The sequence below is a fragment of the Bidens hawaiensis genome, unplaced genomic scaffold (genome assembly GCF_021521415.1).
Source record: "Bidens hawaiensis isolate Kalapana, Puna unplaced genomic scaffold, B.hawaiensis_p1.1 tig00058856_1, whole genome shotgun sequence".
NCBI classification, from domain to species: Eukaryota; Viridiplantae; Streptophyta; class Magnoliopsida; order Asterales; family Asteraceae; genus Bidens; species Bidens hawaiensis.
This window is the reverse complement of record NW_027500593.1, coordinates 42690-70073: the sequence shown is the minus strand read 5'-3', so window position 1 is coordinate 70073 and position 27384 is coordinate 42690. Positions and strand designations below refer to the sequence as shown.

Sequence of the window (27384 nt, the reverse complement as noted above, 5' to 3'; positions counted from 1 at the left end):
CCGGCAACCGTGTCCCAAAAAGCGTTTGTGTTAATGTATTCAAACCAGCAACAAACAGCGGTGTTTGAATCATCTTTGCTTTTTCTTCCTAAGATAGATAACTAACAAAAGAAACCAACTCAAAAATTGATCATTAAAACGATGTGTGTTATTAATATTGTCAAAAGACTTCTTTATTTTAACAGTCTGCAGACGTTAAAAACAAACAGTCTTCTTGTTACAAACTGCAGAGATTTGGTCCACCTCTTCTGTTACAGATGTCTTCAGAGGTTGTCCGCAGACTACAGACATTTTACCTCTGAAAAAACAAACATTACCTTAGTTACAATTAAAAACCAAGATGGGCTAACTTTACACATTATTTTTGCGGAAAACAAATGACCAAGCAACATAAAGTGTCAACACTAATACTTATTCTTGCATGATCTTGGCATAAAAGTGTTATAAGTTTTTGAAATGATCAGATTTGATTCTTATGCTACAAACTTTATATGTTACAACACATATTTTTAATTTTAGGATTTGTAGGTAAGCTTTTTTTCTTCTGAGTCACTACTGATTTTTTTATAATTACGATCCCGGTTGTTTTGTGAGTGTAGTGGTTCATATATTGGAATTATTGAATAGTGGTTTGAACAACTATAAACAACATATTTTATGCCGCCTCATCATGGGGTTTTTTGTACCACAAGTAAATTCTGCTATAAGAAATGACGGTGCCATAACAAACTGAATCCCCGTTGCATTACCCGCCGCAATACGCGGGCTCTTCTACTAGTTATTATTAATTTGTGAATCATTCATTTTAACCTGACTTAACTGCATCGTTAGTCCCTAAGGTTTGCTGATATTGCATACTTGGTACTTGACGCTTCATAAATACACACTTGATCCTAATGGTTATAAACTTATTAATAAAATAGTACAAAGTTATAAATGTTGTAGCTATTGTGGTCCTTACCATCTAACGTTGTTAAAATTTCATCCAAATCTATGTAAAATGACTATTATACCCTAATGATAAAAGATAAAATACTTAGGGTATGTTTGGCAAAGAGCTTTTAGGAGCTTTTAGAAGCTTTAAGTTACAAGCTTTTAAGAAAAAGCTCAAATTTATTGAAAAATTTTGTTTGGTTAGAGTAGCTTGAAGCTTTTAGATATGAGAAAAAACTTAAAGCTAAAAGCTCCAACTACTAGCGTTTACAAAAAGTTACAAGTTTTTAGTATTTCTTCCATCACATTTTATTAATTCATATAATAATTACATATTTAACCCATATTCAAAACCAACTACCCCCATGACTTTTTAAAAGACCATAACTTTTTCATATGTTAATATTTATATTTAAAAATTGCATCATAAAAACGAGCATTTTATTCTCTTTAATTTGATTATCATATTGTTATACTTCTTTAACTTTAAAAAATTAACATATTATGTGATTTTTGGTTAGGATCGGCAACAAGTCGAGTCAGGCAAGCTCGGGTCATGTGTAAGACCAAATTAGGGTCGGAACGAGTCGATGCAAAAAGGGCTAATTTAGTCCGGTTCATGTTGGTACGGTTTTGAGTCGAAAGGGGTCAAGTCAGAATAGGTTTCGGATTAGAACGATGCATCGCGCGAGCACCCAACTAGTTTTATTAAAAGCTACAGCTAATCTACCAAACACTTAAATATTTCTAAAAAGCTACAGCTAACAGCTACCAGCTACAACTTCCAGCCACCAGCTTCCAGCTACCAGCTAGTTTTGCCACACATACCCTTAGGGTATGTCTGGCAAGGGCTTTTATGAGCTTCTAGCTACAAGTTTTTAAGAAAAAAATTCATATTCAATAAAAAGCTTTGTTTGGTTAAGGTAGTTTCAAGCTTTTAGGTTGGTAGAAAAAGATTCATATTTGAACGCTAACTACAAGCTTTTACATTTGAATTTACAAGTTTGGTACTTGAGCTTCTATCAACTTTTTTTAATTTATATAATAGACACACATTTAACCCTTATTCAAAACTATCTACCCCCATGAATTTGTTAGGGGGGGCGTAACTTTTTCACATGTTAATAATTTTTTGAACAAATTATATCATAAAAACGAGCATTTTATTGTCTTTAATTTGAGTATAATATTGTAATACTTCTTTAACTTTAAAAAAATTAACATACTACGTGATTATCGGTTAAGATCGGTAACACGTCGAGTAAGGTGAGCTCGAGTCATGTATAAGACCAAATTAGGGTCAGAACGAGTCGATACAAAAAGGGTTAAATTAGTTCGTTCGTGTCGGTACGCTTTTGAGTCGAAAGAGGTCAGGTCAGAACATTTTTTAGATTAGAATAGTGCCTGTTCAGAAAGGGATTCAGATCAAAATAGGTTGATTTAAAAAAATTATCTATTTGAAATTACTATATATTTCAGCTTTGTTTCTTGATTTCGAAATCAGTTACACGCTTAATGCTTTTTCATGAATTACACGTCTACATTCGGGTTATGTATGCACTGCCATCAGGTGAATCATGTACCGACACTGATTATACGGTTAAGTTAGGTTGTGCGCCCATTCTGCCGCACCACGCGAGCACCCATATAGTTTTATTAAAAGCTTCTGCTACTCTGCTAAACGTCTATAAATATTTAAAAAACTACAGCTAACAGCTACCAGCTAGTTTTGCCAAACATACCCTTAATTATATAAATAAAAAGAATAGAAAAAAAATCATCTTTAAGTGGCCCAACTCCCACCTTCCGTCACCATCCACCCTCAACATGCAACCAGCACCACCTATCGTCACCATCTCTCACACACACAAATATATACAAAATAAAATATACACACAAATATTATAACTTATCTATACTAGGGGTGAGCAATAACCGAATCGTTAACCGAAACCAAACTGAAAACCATAGAAACCGAAATTAACTGAACCAAACCGAACTCTTCATTTTTTAATATTTTCAAGCCTTTTTACCTCTATTCCATGTTGAACTATTAAAAAAATGATTTGGAAACTAAAAGTAAGTAAGGACTAAAGAATATTAATAAGCATAAACAAAATTAAAGCATAACTTAAAGTATTTATCAAAGACTATATTAGTCCTCTATGTAGTCTTGCCTTGTAGCACAACACTTCAACCGATCGTGACTGGAGAAGTGAAGGCCGAAGGAAACAAGGGGTGTATATTATATACATGTTGCAACATCAAGCTTTAAGTAACAAGAAATAGTTAGAAAACAAGGATAAGTATTAGTTTGACCTTGAAGAGTCAAACTATAAGAACTTGAATAATGGATACTTGGATCTTAATTTGAGAGAGAATTTGGAGAAGAAAGAGCAACCAAAATGGTGCATGAGACATTGCTTTAATAGTGGTACAAGTATGGTTTATTCATATGGGGTAAAATTGCATGTGATTGGTTAAAATGGTCAAACAAGCTGTTGATAATTGACAATAATAGTCCCTAAAGTTTGTTTTTAAGTCATTTTTCATCATAAAGAGGTGTTTTAATGTACCGAAAATGATGTTTTCTTGACCCGACATTTGTGAAACAAAAACGAACATAAAATCCAACATTTTATTAATAACGACGAATCTGAAAGATCAAAACGGATCAGGTTTTTGATACAAATACAAATGAAAGTTAAACGAAAAAATGAAAAATGTTACATTTTGGCTGTCTAGCTTTCTCTAACCTTTGCCAACTAGTGCAAATATGAGTACAACACTCACTATTGATTACTCATGAGTTATTTGAAAGCTTGTAAACTTTATTAGATACCTAAAGTGCTAGCCCCACTGGCATAGCTCTTGATTAGCTCTTCGCTTAGAAGCTTGGCTTTGTCAACTTCTTTTCATTCCGTTTGCACAATCCGAGAATTGTCATACCAATTAATGAAGTTGGTGTCATCTAAGTTTTTCTTGGTATACGATATATCTTGAATTAGAGGAGGTGTTAAAAGGGACACATAAGTCCAAGGTAATATATAAAAGCAAAGTTAGGTTTAGTACTTTGATATTTAAATACTTTAAGAACTAATTACCCTTATATTTTTATTTTATAAAACTCAACTTTTTAAAGGCTAGGATCCATGTCATCAAATTGGCTTACAAACGACTCACAAGAATTTAAGTTAATTGGTATGTTTAATAATTAATAGTAACTCTTAGGTTTTTGCAATGTTGTAAAAGTAGGTTTACAAGGCCGATTATTCCCTATATGATATGTCATCGATGTGAGTTTCTTTAACTTCGCATAATTACTAAGAATCGATCAAAGTTGGTCAACCTCAGCCAAAATCGCATCTAGCCGGTGAACTTGGGCCAATTTTAACTTAAAAATATAAATCATAATTCGTATTTCTATAATATTAAAGAACAAATATCATTTTTTTATTAACGATTAGCAATTTTTAAAACAATTTATTACTTAAAAATGTATTTCTCTTATTTATATTGGTCTTCACCTATTTTGTTATAAATATTAGTAACTTATTATATTTGACATATATAGAATATTTACTAATTAATTTTATATTTACCATGTCTGAGAACTCCTCAAATACTCCCTGAGTACTCCGAGTACACCCAACTCCCTAGTTGGTTGCCTAGATTCCAACTAATGACTTTTACAACATTGGATTTTTTTTATACTAAAAAAAAACAAGATTTGAAAACCTAAAGTGAGTGAACATATCTTAATTTGCAACAATCAAGATATTCTAAAAAAAAATAAAAATTAAAGCAAACAAACAACTCTTCACTTCAGATCTTTCACGGTATGTGAAACAATTTTCAGATTTTACACACACAATCCCCCAACATAGAACAGTATATGTTTGTAAATAATAAGGTCCCCATGTTTGTAAATGTTACTAAAAGCTCATAAAACTTCATTAAAAAGCATAAAAAGAGAATTTTGGAAAAGTTCATATCTATTATGCTATCTTTGAACTAGGAGGCCAACATGCCTTGGTGTTAGCTTCAAAACTAACTTATCCCAAGTACTAATTTCATTTCCAACTTCCTAGTATTCATTCTTTCTTTCCTAATTCCATTATGAAAAACATAAAAAAACACCGTCCACACACGATTACTATACAAACCCCCAACTCACAAAACAAAATCCCATCATGGACATTTGCTTCTTGCTTCAAACATGCAAACCGTTGCTATGGATCCCATTGACCCCGTTACCATACCTACTATGTGGCGATCCTGCTGACATCACATTGGTAAACCCGTACGACTTTGTAGCTACACTTTTCTTAAGCAGCACATCTAACTGCCCACTAGCTGCTGCTATAAGCCCTGCAATCATATTTCAATGTTCATAAGATTTCAGCATTCCAACTTTCAGTCTATTAACAAATACAATGGTAAAAAAAGTGTGATAAAAGATTAAAAAAAAAAAAAAAAAAACAGGTTAAACTTGACAAAGTGATATTTATTATAGCTTTTATGTAACATATTTGTATGATAACTGTTATAGTACACATACAAAACTAAGATAAAAGAACTAATTTAAAAATATACATTCAAAAAAATTTATAAATGTATATTAACTAGCGAGCCAAGCTCAAGCTTTAAAAATAGAGTTTTCAAGAAGACCTCAAGCTAGGGCTCTCGTAAGGTAAACAAGCCGTGCTCTGGATCGACTCGCCTTGTTTGCTTCTAAATCACTTTATTTTTAAATATAGATTATCTTTGTAACAATACAGAAAGTTTAAATCACTTCATTTAACCAAACCAACCTGTTACATCCCACACATGTAAATCACATGTAATTATTTATCATGTAATTGAGCTACAACATTCGTACCTAAGAAAAGCGCAGAAGGTTTTCCCGGCCTGGACTTAAACTCGGGATGAAACTGAACACCTATGAAGTACGGGTGATTGCCAATTTCAATAATCTGAAAATCAAATACAAAAAGTCAAAAACCGAATATCAAATGAATAATCTAATACCAACCTGCATATGTACCCCACCTGCATACGCTGACCACTTTCATCTTTGCCTGTAAAACTCAGACCAGCTTGTTCAAGCTGCAACACCATGTCGGGATTCACCTGATTTAAGTTTAAAGTTTTAAAAAGGTCAAGTAGTTTTAAAAAAAAATCCACATGACCGCATAAATAATATTTAGCTTGAAAAAATTCATACCTCATATCGATGGCGATGTCTCTCGTCTATAAACCTGTGATTTCCATACCTAAAAACCAACAAAAAATAAAAGGATTAATTTCATATATACTCTTACAAACTATTCATACAAACTATTCATACATACTCTACTAAAACTATATAACCGACTTTAATGCCTTTTTACTTGATGACCATTCTACCCCTTTCCATTACAGACCCTAACTTTGTTTAAATCACTCCAACTTAATCGAACTTATATGTTCGAATCATGATAAATTGATAATTGAGACATAAGCAGTCTAATATATTGGGGAAATTATTGTTTATGGGTAAAAATGAAACAAATTTAAGTTAAAATAGGTAAAGAAAATTTAAGCTAAAAATTGGAAGTCAACGATGAAATTTTAAAGTTTTAAAGAAATAAGGTAAGAAGGTCTTATTTGATAATGTTAACTACTTTGTAAGAGCATATATGATATTTTCCAAGTTCGTAGGGGTATACATGAAATTGCCCCAAATTACAAATCCTAGTAAAAATTTCCTTTTATAAAACCCTCAAAAAATGATGTTAATTTGTACTCTTACAGCTGTGAAGCTTTAGAATTTGCAACTTGAAAATAAGTCCTTCGGGATCCAAGCTGCATGGTACCGCCCATATGAGTTTTTGAACCCTGTTAAAAAAGGAGTGTATCAAACTAACTGTATACAGGTATTAGAAATTAAAGAAAGACAAACAACACAAACCTCGGGCATAAATATAACACACGGGTTTTTAGTGTTTTGGTCAAACTCTGTGCTGTTAGCATTTTCAAGACCAAGAACAGATCTTGCATACTCAATCACAGCAGTCTGCATTCCTAAACATATCCCGAGATATGGGACATTGTTTTCACGAGCGTATTTTGCTGCAATTATTTTACCTTCTACGCCCCTGTCACCAAACCCGCCCGGAATAAGAACACCATCCGCTGACTAAACATATTGTACTTTGGGTTACGTTTAACGGGTCAAATGAGTAAACAATAATAAAATGATAAGGAAAAAAAAATCAAAAGTTGCGTGAAGTGTGCTTTTTATTCAAGATTAAATTATTATGAAATCATGTAACTATTTAATCATGTTTGACGCTACTTAAATATTAAAAAAAAAAGAAAGAAATCTGGACAAAAAGATTCAGCCAATCAAATCCGACTCGTTTGACCCGCCCATTTTGTCACCTCTAACTTTGACTAACCTTTAAAGAATCCCAAGCAACTCTGTGAACATCAGGATTCTGTGAAAATAAAAACGTCCATCATGATCTATCAGTAAAAGAAACAAATGCATGCAACACGCACGCACACACACACACACATATATAGGGCCAGGTTCAAGATGGAACTCAAAAAAAGTGGGGAACTGGAGAACTCTTCATTTTACATGTAAAAAAATATATATAAAGCTCGATTTCACATGTAAAAAATTAGTTTTAGCAAAAACTTTTTCGGACTTTTTGTTTATAAAAAAAAATTGTACAAAAAATTATTTTTACCTTTTTTACCTAAAAATATTTTTTTAAACGGCTTCTACATGTGTTTATATGTAAAAATCTTATGTAAATATATGTTTTTTACATGAAAAATGAATTTTTTTATTAAATTTACATGTAAAATGAAGAGTTCCCTGCTTTTTTGAGTTCCCACTTGAACATGTCCCTATATATATATATATACATACAGCTGAACTAAATAAAATTCATGGTATCCTTCTTTCCTATCCTAATTCTCCAGAAAATCAAAATATCAGAAAAAAAACAAGTCAAAATCGATTCAAATTCTTTTCGTTTGTTTCGAAAAATATATCGATCAACGCCGATTCTTTCTTTTTCTCTTGATTCTTTTCCGATCGAGATGTATAGATCCTGTTCATGGATTAACAAAAATGTGCAAAAGCTTATTTATAGGTAGATAGTTACTTCAATAGCGGTTGCATCTTCAAGCTCACTAGCTGAGACCCAATTAATGACTAATTTCCGTCCACAAGCAACAGATGCATGCAACAAAGCCTGAAATAAGAATACAACTGTTTTAAAAAACATGAATTTTAATTAAAAAGTCTAATATAAACATCTTGTGTAAATAAAGTGTCACCTTTAATACAGAAAGATAAGAATCTGAAAGACCTGTGTACTTCCCGACCATTGCAACTCTAATCTATACAGATATAAAAAAAAACATAAAGCATTAGCAAAAACATAAATTTATGTTAAACTATCTTAAAAAAATTACCGGCTCATTTAGCTTGTCACAAAGTTGGGCACGAGCTGTCCATTCTCCCAAAACGGGTTTAGATGTGATACTATACAAAAGAACAATTTTTTCAAACTCATTAAAAGATAAAATAATTATAATCAGATCATAAATCATAACGATATTAAAACACATTAGAGAACATACCAAGGAAGGTCTAGCACCTTCAATATTGCCTCGTGTGCTTTTTGGTCCTAAATAAAAAGAAAGGTAAAGCAAAAGTGTGTATGTTGATATTAAATAAACGTGAGGTAAGTTAAACGGTATGCTCATTTACATACACGTAAGAGTAGAGGTATATGCCATATGTTGGAAACATCATATAGAGTGACTATGTTTTCCTCCTGAAAGCAAGTAACGATTCATTTATAAACTAAAAACTAGATTTTAAAATAAAATTTTCTGAATATTTCTTATTGATTGTGTTACCGGGACATGACAAAATCTTGAAAGTTTCTCCTTCACGTTTGTATCCAATTCCTGCATATTTAGTGCTTAAAGAGTTGGTAATCAAACGGATTTGTGTCATATTGATAGTGTTAAGAGGTGGCAAAAAGGATAGTCGTGTTGGGTTGACCCGTAACAGCATATGTCAAATATGATCACAAGTATAATATCATTACAGCAATTATCTAACCTTTTGAATACAAATGTAAGAGGTTTTATAATTAAAACTTTAAAATACACTTTAGGTGACTTTAAACCCATTTGACCCATTAAGAAATGTAACCCAAGTCAGCCTATGATTATATCATTTCAGCAATAATCTAACTTTTTGCTAAAAATTGTAGGAGGTATTATGCAGTTGAAATACAATTTTGACTTTCTGCCCGTCACAATAAATGAGTTGAATCTGTCAATTAATAAATAAGTAAATTGGTCAAATTAGATTATATCATTTCAACAATAATCTAACTTTATGAACAAAGTGTAGAAGGTGTCATGCATTTAAAATACTCTTTTGACTTTCAACCCATTTGACCTATTAAAAAAGGTAACCCGAATAACCCATTAATAAGTAATCGGGTCCAAATTGCCACCTCTAGTTATCTTATAAGCAAGAAAACTGATTATAGAATTTGAGACTGTTGTGCTGCGACAAGCTAATATGTTTGGAGTCAATCCCAAGCTTCTTAATCCCCGAACACTATGTTGGGTAGGCTTCGTTTTCTACAAAAAAAAAGAATAATTACTTTCACATAAGTAACATTATCAAATTTTTTTTTTAAAAAAAAAGCTCTAAATTAAATGTAAACTCACTTGTTCACCAACAACATTTAGAACAGGCACAAGGCTGACATGTATTAAACAAAAGTTCCCAACACCTAAACAAATGTCGCAAATTTAATGACACGAAACATGAGAATTGTTGGGAGGAATCTCGGCACTAACAATAATACTTACCAACACGGTATGAGAACTGTCCAAGTGCCTCAATAAATGGCATTGATTCAATATCCCCTGCATGAACAGGAAATTGTCAGGAAAAGACCATATATATATATATATATATATATATATATATATATATATCTGTGTGTGTGTGAGTGCATAATAGCATTACATACCTATAGTACCGCCTAGTTCAATAACACACACATCGGGTGGACCTTTTCCATCAACAGGTATTGCAGCCACACGTTCGATCCAATCTTGAATTGCATCCGTGATACGGGGAACAACCTGAACCATAGATACGACACATATTGTTTAATAATACAATCTTAACTTATTTCATTAACAAGATTTACAAGGTTTTTATTGCCACACATAAGTCTTATTTTGTAGTACCTGAACCATAGATGATACCATTAATACATTGTTTGATAATACATTCTTAACCTATTATATTAATATGATTTTCTATGTTTTTATGTCACACGCAAGTCGTAATTTGTAATACCTGAACTGTTTTTCCAAGATAATCCCCTTTCCTCTCCTTGTCAATAACCGACTGCATATCAGAACCAAATCAACCGACAATAAACAAGTATCAATTGTGCATCTAACTCTAAATAATTCATTGATAAGTTACCTGGTAAATCTTTCCGGTGGTGATATTATTATCGCGTGTTAACTTGACATCAAGAAACCGCTCATAGTTTCCAAGGTCCAAATCCACCTTCAAACGAAACATAAATCAATTGAACCCTCAACTGTTTATACATTTATGATTACCACTATGAATCAAAACTATTTATATAAAAAACAAACTTTTACTTACTTCTCCACCATCATCCAATACAAAAACTTCTCCATAGGAGACATTGTTCCTGCATCTTTATTTAAATATGGGTCTGCAAGAATAACATGTCAAAAAAAAAATAACAACTTTAAATAGTATTTTTGTTAAATAACATGTTTTAGATAGCAGCAGCTTAATTTGACCAATTTTTAAACAAAAAAGAATTAAAAGAAAATCCATCAAATAGGAAGGGATATATACAAGAAAGAGTAGAGACAACCAAAGACCATTTCTTTGTCATAAAAATTAACTACTGAAATTAATATGATGACTAGACACAAAACCAAAGCCAATCTCAATAAACTAAATTATCCATTGGGGAAAAAACAATGAAAGGTTTTTATTCAGTCCGTCTTTCCTATCTTTTGTTTTTTTTATTTGAATTTGAAGGCTAACGCAACGGAAGTCTTGTAAAATTAAAACAAAACAAACAACTATGGATTAGGGGTGGGTATATTTAGGTCCGGACCGAAAAACTCGAGAAAACCGACCCTACAGTTTTTTTGATTTATTTCGGTCCTCAAAACTCATAAATTTTGTTTTCGGGTCGGGTCTTCGGTCCTATGCACTCAAAACCATGTTTAACCCGAGTAACCGATTTGATTCACGGTTAGGTTATAGCCGGACTTGAAAAGAGGGTCAAGTGAATTTATAGTGATTTTTGAAATTTGAGCTATAATAAGTACTAAAGCCTACATTCCCATGAAAGTAATAAATACTTTCTTTTTTCCCTTAAATAAATACTTTCTTTAGATATTCTATCATCTTTTCAAATAAACTGAACATACTTTCATCCTCAATTCCCCCCAAAAAAAATGAAACTAATCAGATAAAAAGATGGGGTGGCCACGATGATTACACCCGTTGGACCATCGTGAAATCATGTGTGCTAAACAAAGGTTCTACGATGCTAGCTAATTGTTTGAAGAAGTCACCGGAAACATCTTTCTTGGCACTTTTCAGCCTTCTTTTTAATTTTATTCAATCTATTCTACTAGTAGTTGATGCTATAGCTACATCATCTTCGTCATTCTCTGTCTCAGTCCTTTACCCATTGAAGACCTGACTATCACACTCCGACCAAACGCGGCGGAACATGCTGGGGTGCAACGGATTGCCCATGAACACAATGTTGATCAGTTCTTCATGTAAGTAATAGAAAACATGATTAAAAATAAGCCTATGAACCTGTTACAGCATGAAGAGTAGTAACCACAACAGAGTATGATGTAGTCGACATGTTTGTTATCTTGATCGAGTTCCCCTTTAGGATGTATAGTTAAGGATGGTGTTAGAGTTCTTGAGAGGAACCCGGTTTAGGAGAGAGGAGGCACACAAAATTTTATGTGTGTGATATTATGTTATGATGTTAATATTTATCTCTTTTTATATACATCTAAGGGGAAACCCTTTATTAGTTAATTATAGGTAATATGGCCCATCAACAATTACCAAACTAATATATAATAAGGTATAATTAATATTTTGATATGTTATAATATAAATGATTATAATGGCCATATACAAATATAGGGTTTGGATCAAACACAAATGAAATTAACGTGCTAAACATGAGAATCAAGTAGAGTAATTATATATACAAGTAGAGTAATTATCATAGAGTGATAATTACTCTACTTGTATATATAATTACTCTACTTGATTCTTACATTTAGCACGTTAATTTCATTTGTACGTTAACCTTCTCCTATAAATATATATATAATTATATATTTAATCTTACACACAAGACACTATTAAAATGACAATATTTAAACAACTCATTAATTTCATTTAATCACAAAAGCAATACATCTTGTTCATACATAACAATACCAAATATAAGAATAAATATTGTTCAATCTTCCAATAACCTAGCGGTATCAAATATAATGATGTCTTCAAACTCCAAATCAAGTAATAATCAAACCTGTAACAATGCATAAAATAATATTTGTCAATACGTATGTTGGTGAGCAATTTCATAGTTTTAGGTATATATAATACGAGGCAAAATCCACAAATCGTATATGAAACTATAAATAAAAGCAACAATTGTGGTATATAAATCATAAGTAAATGAGGATCCTTTCTAATCGGTAACAACCGACATACTCGGATAATGAGGTCCTATTCTACTAGCACAAGGCTAAAGTAGTTAGGGGTGCGTATGATCATACTTATTGAGGCTCAGTGTTCACCATGTCAGGAACCAGCCTAGACATGCGGTCGAATTCAGTGGTGTACTCGCGGTGTGCCATCTTGCCTGCTTTCAGATTCAGAAACTTCATCTCGGCCCTCTCAACCTCGGCATTAGCACAAAACCTTTTCACTAACTCCTTCAGGTCATTCCACCTCATGGCCTTAATATCTTCTCGGGTCTTCCTTTGTTTCACAGTTTCCCACCAGTACATAGCCTCATCTCCAAATGATTGAGTGGCATAACCCACTGCTTGGTCGGGACGGAACTCGCTAATTTGGATAATCTTGTCCATAGTGGTCATCCATTGGAGAGTAGCGAATGCGTTTCCTAGACCAATCACCTTTGGCGGGTAACATCCTTTGAAGGACTTATAGTTGCACCCATCTCGGCCTCTCTTCCTGTCATCAACCTTCACAGATTGGTCTTTGCTCGAGTCACCCTTCTCCCCCTCATCATCTTTCTTACCATTCTCCCCCGATCTCTCAGCAGTTCTTGCATGGCTTCTAGCAGACTTCTCAGGATTCAAATTCCTCATGGCAGCTGCCACAGCTTGAGCAATGGCAGCTTGAACAGCAGGGTCAAGTTGATGTCCTTCGTTGTTTCTCGGATTTCGATCAGCTGCACTCTCTTCCCCCCGGTGTTAGTAGCTGATTCAACATAAGGTTCTCGGACCATCCGTGGCCTACCACGACATCCCGTACGTCCTCCCTTTCCAGCAACTCTCCTAGCTCCAGCCACTCGTATTCTATAAGGAAACACAAATGTTATCAATCTAGGAATTATTTAGCACATGATTCGTAAGGTAAGTAGTTAATGACAGTGGCCAAGTGTAATTATCTATTTGCATTACTCCTCAGGTTTTACATACTTCCCTTTGTGATTCCACTTGTGCTAGTTTCTAATTTTAAATAGTTAATTAATCAAACAATTAATTAATCCTATCCCTAACCTTCACATATCCTTGCTTTAGAAATTAAGCTAACATTATTAGACATTATTTAATCATACATTTACCTTCACTGAGCTTGCTTGAGCGACACATGGCTATCTTGAACTGACATCTTCTTTCTTTTATTACTTACATCCCATTTTCTGTTCGAGTCTAAGCATGTAGGATGCTTAAATCTCTCGAACTTTTCTCTGATACCAACTTGTAAGGCCCCATTGCCGGTGCCTCACGTTTGACGTTGGATTTACTCATAAACACAGTTCTTACAAATCAGAGTTAATTAAAACTTTCGCGGTCACGTTAACTTCAATCATTCGTTACAAAACGTTAAATCTTTTCTTTGAAACCATAACATATTTAAAACATCATTTCTTCCATCTTCATATGCCAGCTGTTCAAACCATGCCACGTGCCATCCTCATGCTAACTCTTTAGTCTGATCACCTGTGTCCATACTAAAAGTCAGCTATGCTAAGTGAGTTCTAGTTAATCAAGCAACTTACCATACAACCATTACATGCATTATATACGTATCCGAAGATACACAGTCCACTGTCTAACCTGTTCACCTTACCACTTAACCACTTAAATGTCCCTTACGTCTTAGCCACTTATTTACGGAAGCACATAGAGGCTTGCCCTCCCACGCACTCACGTTATGCCACTTAATAACGAAGGCACGTATAGGCTTGCCCTATCACGCACTTACGTTATGCCACTTTAATAACGAAGGCACGTATAGGCTTACCCTGCCACGTACTATCATCATGCCACTAGCACCCTTACTAGACCCTTCCCACTTCTATCACACTCTAACTCTACTTATCTACAACATACTTTCTATTATTACATCATTTACACAATAACCAAGTTGCATCATAACATTTACACACACTAATAACCACTTGTAGATCATTCCCATTGGCGGTACGCGCAATATCCGAAGATCGTTTACGCATCGACATACATCCATTTATGACATCTATATATATACCATATCAAACATTATAGCATACATTTACCACTTAAGGTAAGTGTATTCATACTTCACATCGAGTATGCACACAGCCCCGAAAACATAACAAGGAAGTGGGGCTAGAAACTCACCTGAACTCGGTTACATTTTCCGTTAATAGTTTTCCCTTTCTTGAGCTGTGCACGACTATATTTTTAATGAACGCAATATTAAATACTACTCTGGCCATTGTCATAGTTTACTTAATTAATCTTTAAGTGTCTAAGCATGTTTTACTTCATTGAACCTTTACCCAGTTAGTTAATCGTTACTCGTTAACCTTTAAAGGTATGTTTCATAAATTATTAAAGGTCAAGGGCTATTATGTAATTATACCATTCTTTTCTAAGTCCAGGGACCATTCTGTAATTATGCCAAACTTCTATTTCGTCTCAGCCCCTTAACGAATGGGGTTGTTAACGAATGAACTCACTCGTTATCACAAACTGACTATTATAACAAACTGGTCCTTGTAACGTATTTGCCATTATAACGAATTGGACCTTATACGAATCTGGTCCTCATAACGAATTGGACCTTAACGAATTGGTTTGGTTAACGAATGACCCCTCTGTAACGAATTGAACCTTCTAACGAATGAGGGTTCATTCGTTATACCTCCATTAACAAACTACTTAACAGACCACTTCTAATTCATTAATTCCTTTTATCGAATGGTCATAACGAATTGGAGTTACTTCGTCATCTTTTCCTGGCGAATTGGCATAACGAACTGGGGTTAGTTCGTTAGATTCCCGTAACGAATTAGGTTAGGGTTCTGACATTTCATCAGATATCACATCAGAACATTTCCTGATGTGACTCGACCTCCGGCGCCACCTTTTCGGCGCCGCATTTGCCGGAAAAACGGGATCTCGCCGGAAAAAAGAGATCTCGCTTGTTTCACCACCGTTTTCACCGTTTTTCATCCCGTTCGATCCAGATCTGAGCTAGGGTGATCCCTAAGCTCATATTTTGGTCGGTTTATACCCGATTCCATCCGGATCTCATAAATTTAACGGCTTAAAGTGTCGGCTCGTCGTTTCGCGACTAATCTAACGTGTTTGGATCTCTACAAAGTCATACTATCATTACCTCGGGTCGGAAATCGATTCTTCTTCTTGGTTTCGGCTAGAGAGAAAGTAGGATGAGAGAGAGAGAGAGCTAAGTGTGTGTTTTGGGTGGTGTATGGAATTGAATGGAAATGAATGAATTAATTGGTAATTAAGGTTTATATATTACGGATCATGGGCTTGAGCCCATGGTCCATCCTTATTCCTTTCAAATCCAAGTCCATCACCCATAACTCCTACTTTATGTTATTGTTTCTCCACTAACCCGAGTAAACTTTCCCACCAATATTAAATAATATAATTAATATTATTTTAGAAATTTTGGGATGTTACATAATAGCATTGGCTGTCGCATTCGGACTAGTGATTGTGTTGCTTGGAAGAGTGCCAGGTGGTCTTTCGGATAATTATGGGGGCAATTTGTCCGATTTCGGTTTCTAGATTCTGTAATGATGCTTGTTGACTTCTTAGGTCAGCTTCATGCTTCCACAATACTCTACTGATATCAACAGCTCTTGATTCGGCCTTCTTTTCTTCTTCTTTTGTTTTGGTCATGATTTGGATCAACATTTCTTCGATTTTTGAGTAGCTCGGATTCTGATGGCTACTGGAACTTTGGTCTTGGAATTGTGGTTTAGGCTGGAAGGATTGATTCATCGGTCTCTTTTCGAATCCGGGTAGGGTTTGAGTGTTACCTCCGTCCTTCCTACTGAAATTCGGGTGTTTTTCCATCCTGGATTGTAGTTGTTGCTGATAGCGTTGTTTTGACGGGTGATGAAATCCACTTCTTCCATGGCTATAACGACTTGTTTGCAATCACTTGTCTTATGAGTTCCCCCACTGGTGTCATAGGTGATTTTGGTTTTTGATAGTTCGGCTTGAAGTTGTTCGAATTTTTTAGAAAGGGCTTCATGTTGTGCAGTGACAAGAGTGTTGAAATCGACGTGGTGCAATCCTTTATGTGTTGGTGTAGATCTTGGTGAGTTATAAGCAAAAATTTTCTTTGCTGCCTTATCCATGATTTCGAATGCTTCTTTAGGTAATTTGGATACCAGGTCTTCACCGGCGACTTGGTCGTTGGCCTGTTTGTTTTGACTGGATTGTGCGTCAAAGAAAGTTTGTACTTGTAACCATACGCTCAGTCCATGGTGTGGGCATCTTCACATAAGGCTTTTGTATCTCTCCCGTGCTGCGTGTAACGATTAATCATCATCGGTCTGGAATCCGGTAATGCTGGCTCGATATTTGGCAGTTTTATCAGGCGGAAAGTATTTGAGGAGAAACTGTTCAACCATCTGGTCCCAGTTGGTGATGGAACAAGAAGGAAGGGATTCTATCCATTCTAAGGCTTGACCCCTTAGAGAGAAAGGAAAGAGTTTGAGTTTGATATGATCTTCTGAACAGTTTTGAATTTTAAAGGTTCTGGAGATTCGTAAGAATCGAGTTATATGAGAAAGAGGGTCTTCGTTAAGGAGACCATGAAACTGAACTGAATTTTCTACCATATGAATGGTGCTTGATTTGATTTCGAAATGTTTGGTGATATCGGGTGGAGCCACTCTAGTGCCGTAGCCTTCGAGAGTTGGCTTGACATACTGGCTCATGTTTGGTTCATTGTTTTGTGCTTCCATCATTTCTTCGGTTTGATTTTCTCCTGATGTCGTGGTATCTACTGACTCCTCTTTGATTGTTTCGGCGGTTTCTGCAGTCCGTTTACGTGCTCATTGACGAAAGAGTCGTTCCGGTTCATAAATTGGAGAAACAAGCTCAGGTCCGAATGTAGAGGACATACATGGGGTTATATTAAATTAAACTATTTAAATTAAACTAAGGGTTAGTTAAAGTTCGGCTAAGAGTTAGATTAAGCTATTCTAAAACTAAACTAAGGTATAAGTTAATTAAACTAAAGTAAAGGTTAGGCTAGCCTTAAAATATTAAGTTTAATATAGTAAGTAAAAGTAAATAAAATAAAAGTTAAAAATTTTTACAATTATAAACAAAGATTAAATTAAAACTTGGATCGTTCTAAGAAACGTACTGTGTCCCCGGCAACGCCGCTAAAAACTTTATGTGTGCTGCACGTGCTAGTATTATTATATTAATATGGATTGGAGATTTAGCTTTGCACAAGATCGTGTTTTAAATTTATAAAAGTGATTTCTATTAAAACTAAACACACACAAAATAGGCAAGTGTACCTATCGTATATGTAGCATATTACTGGTAAGAACCAAGTATCGATTCGTGGACACAAATGTTCCTAATAATGAATCTTCGTCTTACTTTAATCAGAGGGTTTAATCATTTTTGAGATTGGTTTTTAAACTTTTTTATAAAATAGAAATATATAATATATAGGTGACAAGAAGAGAAATTCTAAGTGAGTAATTCAATTATATGAAGGCTTACCATCTAATATCAAGAATCCACTCCATTATTCCTTGATGATTATTAAATAAACATGTGATAAACTTGTCCTAATAATATATGATAAAATACTCCCTCATTTCTAAGTGAACATATTCTATGACATAAAAGAAAGTAGCATGCGCATTTTAAAGTCCATTCTTTTCTAATGTCATACTACCACGAGAATGTCAATATAAGTAGACAAGCAGTTTGGTATAGTAGAACGATTAGGATTGACTTCGATTTCTCAAATACCAATCCTAACAACTTCTAGTGGTTGTAGTTAACTCACACAACCTCCCTTGGTTGATTTAATTAGATTATAATTACACATTCCATTAATATATGATTTCTTTAACTAGCATGATAACCTAAGCAATCGTGTTAACAATGTTATTTCAGAATTATCATAACTAGAGAAATTGATCATAGCTTATATCTCATCATTTCTAAGTATAACATAAGGATCCATGTTTTATCTTGAATAAGGTATCAAAGTATTCTTTTTACCATTTCTAGTTACCAAGAACATGAGTTAACATGAATGATTATAAATCATCAACTTTGATATATTAAATTAAAGTGATAAAACATTTCTTCATCAATGGCTAACTGAAAAATAACCATGTACTATACCAAACTAAACCACAAGTTTCACATAATCATCAAGTAAAACAAATCTTCATCATAGATTATAGATGGTAATTGGAGTTTAGCTCATAATGAGCATTGTTATGAACATAAAAAGAGATGATGATAACAAACACACGATTAAACTAGAACAATCTAACCAAATGTGGATGAATCTCCCTTATTAATGATGATGGATATGGTGATGTTGATGATGATGGATGATGATGATAACCTCCAAGCCTTCAATATCCTCACAAGATCTTCTATATGAGTGTAATGTGGGTGTTTTTATAAGAGAAACATGTTTAGAGATCTTCTTCGAGCACCCGAATGAGTGCAACTTAAGCCTCTATTTATAGGCTGTCTGGAGAGAGGGGCACGACCTCGTGCTTCATGAGGCACGGCCCCGTGTCCAGGTGTCCCAGTTGAATGCTTTCAGATCATACATGATGACTCACCACGGGGGCGTGCTTCTAAGGCACGCCCCATGCTTTTTAACAACATGTGCTTAATTTCATTTTGTCTTATCTGAAGGTGACCACGGCCCTGTGTTCGTTGGGCACGGCCCAGTGCTTTTGTCTTCAGTATTTGTCTTTTCTTGTAGATTTTTGTCTTTTCTTGTGTTCAAAAGCATGGGGTGTGGTTTAAGGAGCACGAGGGCTTGGTTGAGGTATTTCTTGGGTTTTCTTCGTCTTTTCACTTGTTTCATCGTTTAAGGCTTGGGTTTACATGAAATTGCATATTAGTGTGATAAGTAGCCTTCTGAGCTAGTTCTTTTTGATAGAAGTGGCCGTTTTTAGAGATTATTTGATGCTAAAAAGATGTATACCTTTATATACATCAGTATCATAATGTAGAGGTGGAGTTTTTAAGATGATGAAGTCCATGTCCTCTGGTTCTTGAATGTTTTCCATCTCTAAGAGTAACCAGAAATGTTAGCTTCCCCAATGGGTACTCAATGTTTTGATTGAAACCGGTTATTGGCGCATTGATGGGAACCAAGCGTCGCTTATCTTCCTCTTCCAAGAGGTCAAAACATTTTCGATACATTATATCGGACTTGGGCCACGTGGCTCCTGCGTCAATGAAGAAGTTGGTTGTCCTATATTGTCCAAAGACAGCAGTGATCACCAGTGGTGCTTTTTTGTTTGCGCCGCCTTTTACTTTTGGAAAGATGACTTGTTCTTCTTTGCACGCGGCGTGTTCTGTTTGCTAGCGCTTTTTGCTTATAATGGCACCCAAAATCATGTTAGCATGGAGGTCTTTGAATTTATTTCCTGACCTTCCGCCTTCATGACCGGAAGGCCGCTGTCTGGCTCCCCGGATATTCTTTACTAGGTGTTACAACTTTCCATTCTTGACATACTCCTCTATGGCATCTTTCAGGTTCGAAGACTTATTTGTCATGTGACCATTTTGATGATGATAGTCACAATACCGCGTTGTATCCGCGTTCGGACCCGGTTTGTATGGAAGGGGCTTTTTGAACTCAATGCCCTCCGTATACATCATATGTGCGGGGATCTTGGTCAATGGTGTCCAACTGTTAGAGGAATATGGTTGTGCCTTTTAAATACATACATGTATACATGCCCGAAGGTATATATATACCCTTCATACTTAACCTGTTCACATTGCTTTCATGTACATACTTTCATTCTTTTGTATTCTCTTTCTTTAACATACATAATACATTCATAACTAACCTTACATTATAAGGAGCATTTCGCCTTACATACCTCAGATATTTTTAGGGTCCGGTACCCTCCATCCTCGGATATTATTAGGGTCCGGTCTCCCTTCTCCCTCGGATATTATTAGGATCCGGTACCCTCCATCTTAGGATATTATTAGGGTCCGGTCTCCCTTTCTTTCGTAAAACCGTACCATACCCTTCTATATATTCATAATTATAAGTTTCATACATACATACATCATCCATTCATCATATACAACAATCATATCATCAAACTATCTCCTGGCAGTGCATGCAATATCAGAAGATTGCCCATGCACTGTCAAGCATTCATTCATACAATAATCATACAAGGCATACACTTACCGCTTAAGGTAAGTGTATTAACTAATCACATTGAGTATGCACACATCCCCGAAAACATAGCAAGGAATGGGGCTAGAAACTCACATGAATCTTGTTACGTTCGCCGTTAACGATTATTCCTTTCTTTAATTGAGCTCGGCTAACTGTACATTAATTCCGTGTATCAATACTTTTCCTCGTCATATTATTTAGGTTTCAGCAAAATGGCTAAGTATGGTTTACTCTAATGACCTTGTATTAGAATGGCGTGTAAGGAAGTGTATTCGAATACTTATTGTATTTGATCACTTTTGTATTCGAATACATTTGGAATACACTTGTATTCGAATACATTTGTATTCGAATACATTTGTATTTGAACACACTTGTATACGAATACACTTGAATTCGAACACATTTGTATTCGAATACTCTTGTGTTTGAATACAATTGTGTTCTACTGTTTCACCTTAACATCATTATATTCTAATTGGAAATTCCATGCACAAGAGGATTGTATTAGAATAGTATTCACTTAGAATACACTTTGTACTCGAATCCCTATGTATTCGAATGGCCTACTTTTAGAATACATTTTGCATTCGAAGTCCCATTGCATTTGAATATAATGTATTCAAATTGAGCCTATATTTGAATACATATAGTATTCGAATAGGCAACACTTGACAAATCTTTCTTTCTTCTTTCCTGTGTTCACATGGTTTAGAATACACTTCATGTATTCAGATTCTCATGTATTCGAATGGATACTCAGGTATTCGAATACATCTCGTGTATTCGAATAGAGCAAATCGTGTGAACCTTTATGTCTTTCTTTCAAGTATTCGAAATATGCTTGTTTGGGCTTGTATTCGAATATGATACATAATGGGAACCTGGGTTCGAATGGAGTACCTGTTTTGTCCCGTTCGAATACACCCATGGCGGGTTACTATTCATAACTTATCATTATTAATATTATATATTATTTTATCAACCAAACTCTCATTATAGCATCAAATCCTCCCCTAAACGTTCCTATCTCTCCCTTTGCCTAAGATCTAGGTCGTTTATTCATTAAGTTCCAACCTTTATTAGTATTAAACGCTCTTAAGCTTGATCTAGGGTTTCTTCATGAACCGTACATATCAACGAGTTCATTAAGTCCATATTAATAATAAAGTTTACATTTTTATAGTATAACAATATCCGATTAGCCATCGTGTCAAGTTTTAGGGCAAACCATTCATAAAAATAAAATCTTTATATGTAAAGAACATACCTTTATGTGTTTTTAGACTATGGTTAGCTTTGATATGCAACAATAATCTTATATCTTGCTTTTATACCCAAGATCTATCAAGATATAAGCTTGGTTTTGGTCTTGGATCCTTGTCCGATTTCAAGAGAGTGTTTGTGCGTGTAGGGAGGCTAGGAGATAAGAAATAAGGGTTTTAGGGTTTTAGGGAGGTTTAAGGGGTATTTATACTCTCTTAAGCCCATGGACCTAAGACCCATCACCCCCCCCCCCCTCAATCTATCTTTCGCTAACCAAGTCCATATTCTCTTATAATATTTAATCTTAATTAAATATTAACACACATTTACACAAACCAAATTCCTCTATTTATTATTATTATTATTATCAAAATTTAGGATGTTACAAGTCTTCCCTCCTTAAAGAGGTTTCGTCCCTGAAACCTAACTATTACTTAAACAAATCTGGATAGAACTTGCGCATCTCTTCCTCCACTTCCCAAGTGGTATCTCATCAGCTAGACATTTCCTTAGGTGAGAAACATGAAAGGTCAAATGAATTCTTTCTAACTCTTCGGGAAATTCTAGTTTGTAGACCACTTCACCCACACGATCCACAATCTTAAACGGTCCAATGTATCTTGGACTCAACTTTCCCCTCTTTCTAAAACGGATAATTCCCTTCCAAGGCGAGCCCTTGAGCATTACATTGTCTCCAATGTCAAACTCAATTGGTCGTCGTCGGTTAACCGTATATGACTTTTGTCTGTCTTGTGCAGCTTTCATTCTTGCCTTGATATGATCAAACTTCGAAGAGGTTTATTGAACAACTTCCAAACTTCCAATCTCCTTCTGACCAATCTCTCCCCAACATATAGGAGTTCTACAATGTCTTCCATACAACATCTCAAACGGTGGCATGCCAATACTTGAATGGTAGCTGTTGTAATAGGAGAACTCTGCTAGATGCAGATGATCATCCCAACTTCATCTAAAATCTAAAGCACAAGCTCGTAGCATATCTTCAAGGGTTTGGATCGTCCTTATGGACTGCCCATCGGTTTGAGGATGATACGACGTACTGATGTTCAAACTTGTCTCCATGGCTTCATGGAACTTTTTCCAAAATCTTGAAGTAAAACGAGTGTCTATTTGACACTATTGACAATGGTACTACATGCTTAGTCACAACTTCCTTTATGAACAAATTTGCTAACGTTTCTAAGGAGATAGCTTCTCGTATAGGTAGAAAGTGAGCATTTTTTGTCAAACGGTCCACAATCACCCAAATGGTATCATGATGTTTAGCTGTATGAGGTAGCTTAGTTATGAAGTCCATGGTGATGTGTTCCCATTTCCACTCTGGAATCTCTAATGGTTGCATTTTCCCATAAGGCTTCTGATGCTCTGCTTTGACTTGCAAACAAGTTAAGCACTTACTGACGTAATCTACCACATCATTTTTCATTCCCGGCCACCAGTAGTCTCTTTTCAAATCCTGATACATCTTGGTGGTCCCGGATGGATTGAATATCTTGACTTATGAGCTTCATCTAATATTTGACTTCTGATATTTCCATAGCGTGGAATCCAGATACGGTAAAATCTAATCTTAACACCATGAGTGTTTTCCATCATCTCGTCTTGCTGCCTAACAATTCTCTCTTTTTCATTCTTCCGTCATCTGCAAGTACCTCAGACTGTACCTTGATGGTTTCTTCAGAGAGATCCGAGTTAACAATCAGCTTATACGACTTCACCGTTGCAATGACTTCCTCATTCTTATGGCTTAACGTGTCGGCAACCACATTAGCTTTACCAGGATGGTATTTGATATCACAGTCATAGTCCTTTATCAACTCTAACCATCTTCTCTATCTCATATTCAGCTCCTTTTGCTCAAAGAAATACTTCAAACTTTTATGGTTGGTGTAAACAGTACACTTAATACCTTATAGATAATGTCTCCATATCTTGAGAGCATGTATTACTGCTGATAGCTCCAGATCATGCGTCGGATAAGTACTTTCGTGAACTTTTAACTATCTAGACGCATAAGCTATAACCTTTCCTCGTTGCATTAATACGCAAACTAACCCACGATGCGAAGCATCAGTGCAAACAACCAAATCCTCATCACCATTGAGTAGAGCAAGGATTAGTGCTTGCGTAAGTATTTTATTTAATTCCTCAAAGGCCACCTCTTGAAATTTTCCCCACTTGAATACTACTGTCCTTCGGGTCATACGAGTCAACGTTGTGGCTATCTTGGAGAAGCCCTCAACGAACCTCCTATAATAGCCAGCCAACCCTAAGAAGGTTCGTATATTAGTCAGGTTCTGTGGAGTTTTCCAATTCTTTATAGCCTCAATCTTAGCTGGGTCCACGATGTTCTCTTCAGGATTAATCACGTGACCTAAAAATTGCACTTCGCGCAACCAGAATGCACATTTTTAAAACTTAGCGTACAACTTCTCTTTCTTCAAAAATTTCCAACACTTCTCTTTGATGGTCTGCGTGATCAGACTCTCTCTTTGAATAATTCAATATATCATCGATGAAAACGATAACCGACTTATCTAACATCGGCCGACATACCCTATTCATCATGTCCATAAATGTCGCGGGAGCATTCGTTAGACCGAATAACATAACGGGAAACTCGTAGTGTCCATACCGCGTCCGAAACGCTGTTTTAGGGATGTCTACCTCTTTCACCTTTAGCTGATGATAGCCTAATCTAAGGTCAATGCGCGCGAACCAGCTCGAACCTTGTAGTTGATCAAACAAATCATCGATCCGTGGCAACGGATATCTGTTTTTTACCGTAAGCTTGTTTAACTCCCGGTAATCTATACACATTCTCATGCTTTCATATTTCTTCTCAACGAACAATAATGGCGCGCCCCACGGGGAAACACTCGAACTTACAAAACCTTTTTCGAAGATTTCTTTTAGTTGGGACATCAATTCTTTCATCTAGGAAGGCGCCAGGTGGTATGGTGATTTCGCGACGGGCTGGGCTCCTGGTACTAAATCTATCTGGAATTCTATCTCACGCTCCGGTGGCAACCCCGGAAGGTCCTCTGGGAACACCTCTGGATAGTCGCACACAACAGAAACATCTTTCAATTCTTTCGTCTCGACTGTAGCTTTGATAACATACGCCAGGTAAGCACCGCACGCTCGTCATAAAAAAACCTTCAGCTTTTATCATCAAAATGACATTAAGCCCTGAACTTTCTTTATTACCATAAACCGTCACCGTACTACCATCCAAGGACTTAACCTTATCAGTATAATCTTACACACTATTTGAGCCTTGAACTCAGATAACCAATCCATTCCCAAAACCACATTGAACCCTCCCAAGGTTATAACGTATAGGGTAACAGGGAACTCACGTCCCTCTAACTCTATCTTTCAATCCTTAACCATTCGCATTATCCTAACCGAGGTTTCACTAACGGTTTCTATGGTAAAAGTTTCGGGTACACGACAACATTTCATTTTGGTTACTTACTAAATGGTGTAGCTACGAAACTTCTATTTGCACCTGAATCAAACAACACCGAAGCGGAAATACCGTTTACTAGAAACGTTCCTGTCACAACATCTGGAATCTGCTTGGCCTGCTCCTGGGTCAGCATGTAGGCCCTAGTCCTTGGCCTAGCTTGCTCCGCATCCTTCTTTCCGCTTCCCCCAGCTTCACCATCAATGCATTCCCTTGCCATATGGTCTGTCTTGCCATATTTGTAGCATGCGGGTTTTGCATTGCATTCATTAGTATATTGCCCACCTTTCCACACTTATAACATGTATTTGTCTCAAGCCTTCATTCTCCACCATGAGCTTTCCCACACTTGTGGCACATATCAGGACCAGCACCCCACTTGCACTCACCACCATGCACTTTCCCACAAGTCTTACATGTCTTTCTCTCCCACACCTTCTACTTACCCTAGGGTTCTATAACTGAGTACCGGGTCGTTTAGCATGATTGGCCCATTTCTTATCCTTCTTTTCTTCCACCACCACATCGTCCACTGCCAGGATGTCGCCAACCATTTCTGCGAGTCCCACAGCAGAATCAAAGGTAGCAGGTCTACTAGCCTAGACCAAAAAGCGAACATTTTATGGCAGCCCCCTGATGTAACACTTAATTTGCTTGGCTTCAGTGTTCACCATGTCAGGCACCAATCTAGACATGCGGTTGAATTCAGTGGTATACTCGCGGTGTGTCATCTTTCCCGCCTTCAAGTTCAGAAACTTCATTTCTGCCATTTCTACTTCAGCATCAGCACATAATCGTTTCATGACCATCTCCTTCAAGTCATCCCATTTCAAGGCCTTAATCTCTTCTCGACTCTTCCTCTATTCAACTAACTCCCACCAGTACATTGCTTCCTCACCGAACGATTGGGTAGCATAACCCACAGCTTGATCAGGACGGCACTCACTAATTCGAATAATCTTATCCATGGCGATTATCCATTTAAGAGTAACGATTGCGTCTCCCAAACCAGTCAGCTTTGGTGGGTTGCAAACTTGTAACAACTTATAGTTACACCCACCGCGGCCTCGTTTTCTCTCATCAGCCTTCACAAATCGGACTTCACTTGAATTGCCTTCCCCTTCATTAGCTTTCTTACCCTCATCGCATGCCCTTTCAGCGGTCCTTACATGGCTTGAAGCAGACCATTCAGGTTGTAAATTCTTCACTGCAGCTGCTACAGCTTGAGCAATGGCAGCTTGAACAATAGGGTCCAGTTGATATCCTTTGTTGTTGCTCGGATTTCGTCCAGCTGCACTCCCTTCTTCCCTAGTGTTAGTGGATGTGTCTACAGAAGGTTCTTGGATAATGCATGGCCTGCCACGACGTCCCGTATGACCTTATTTCCCGACGGTCTTTCTTGCTCCAGCCATTTATATTCTATAAGGAAAACACAAACATTATCACCCCATGAACTATTTAGTACAAGGATAGTAAGGTTAACATGTAATAACAATGGCCAGTTGTGATTAGCTGATCACGTTACTCTCCGTGTCCTATACACTTCCCTTTGTGAGTCTATTTGTGCTGGATTCTACTTTTAATAGCTAGACAATCAAACATTTCACATAATCAA

At 36.0% G+C, this 27384-nt stretch overlaps 1 pseudogene across 1 annotated transcript; it reads right to left on the bottom strand.

Moving 5' to 3' along the window:
• Window positions 1–5146: 5146 nt before the first annotated feature.
• Window positions 5147–13413, bottom strand: LOC143602394 (uncharacterized; annotated as a pseudogene). Its single transcript, XR_013147834.1, has 21 exons — window positions 13344–13413; window positions 10655–10727; window positions 10466–10552; window positions 10334–10384; window positions 9999–10113; window positions 9835–9891; window positions 9691–9755; window positions 9517–9600; window positions 8860–8910; window positions 8712–8774; window positions 8578–8624; window positions 8410–8479; window positions 8272–8334; window positions 8097–8186; window positions 7377–7415; window positions 6887–7114; window positions 6728–6813; window positions 6161–6209; window positions 5986–6066; window positions 5816–5909; window positions 5147–5304 (listed from the first exon to the last, which is right to left on the bottom strand). The product of XR_013147834.1 is annotated as an uncharacterized LOC143602394 (transcript).
• Window positions 13414–27384: the final 13971 nt, after the last annotated feature.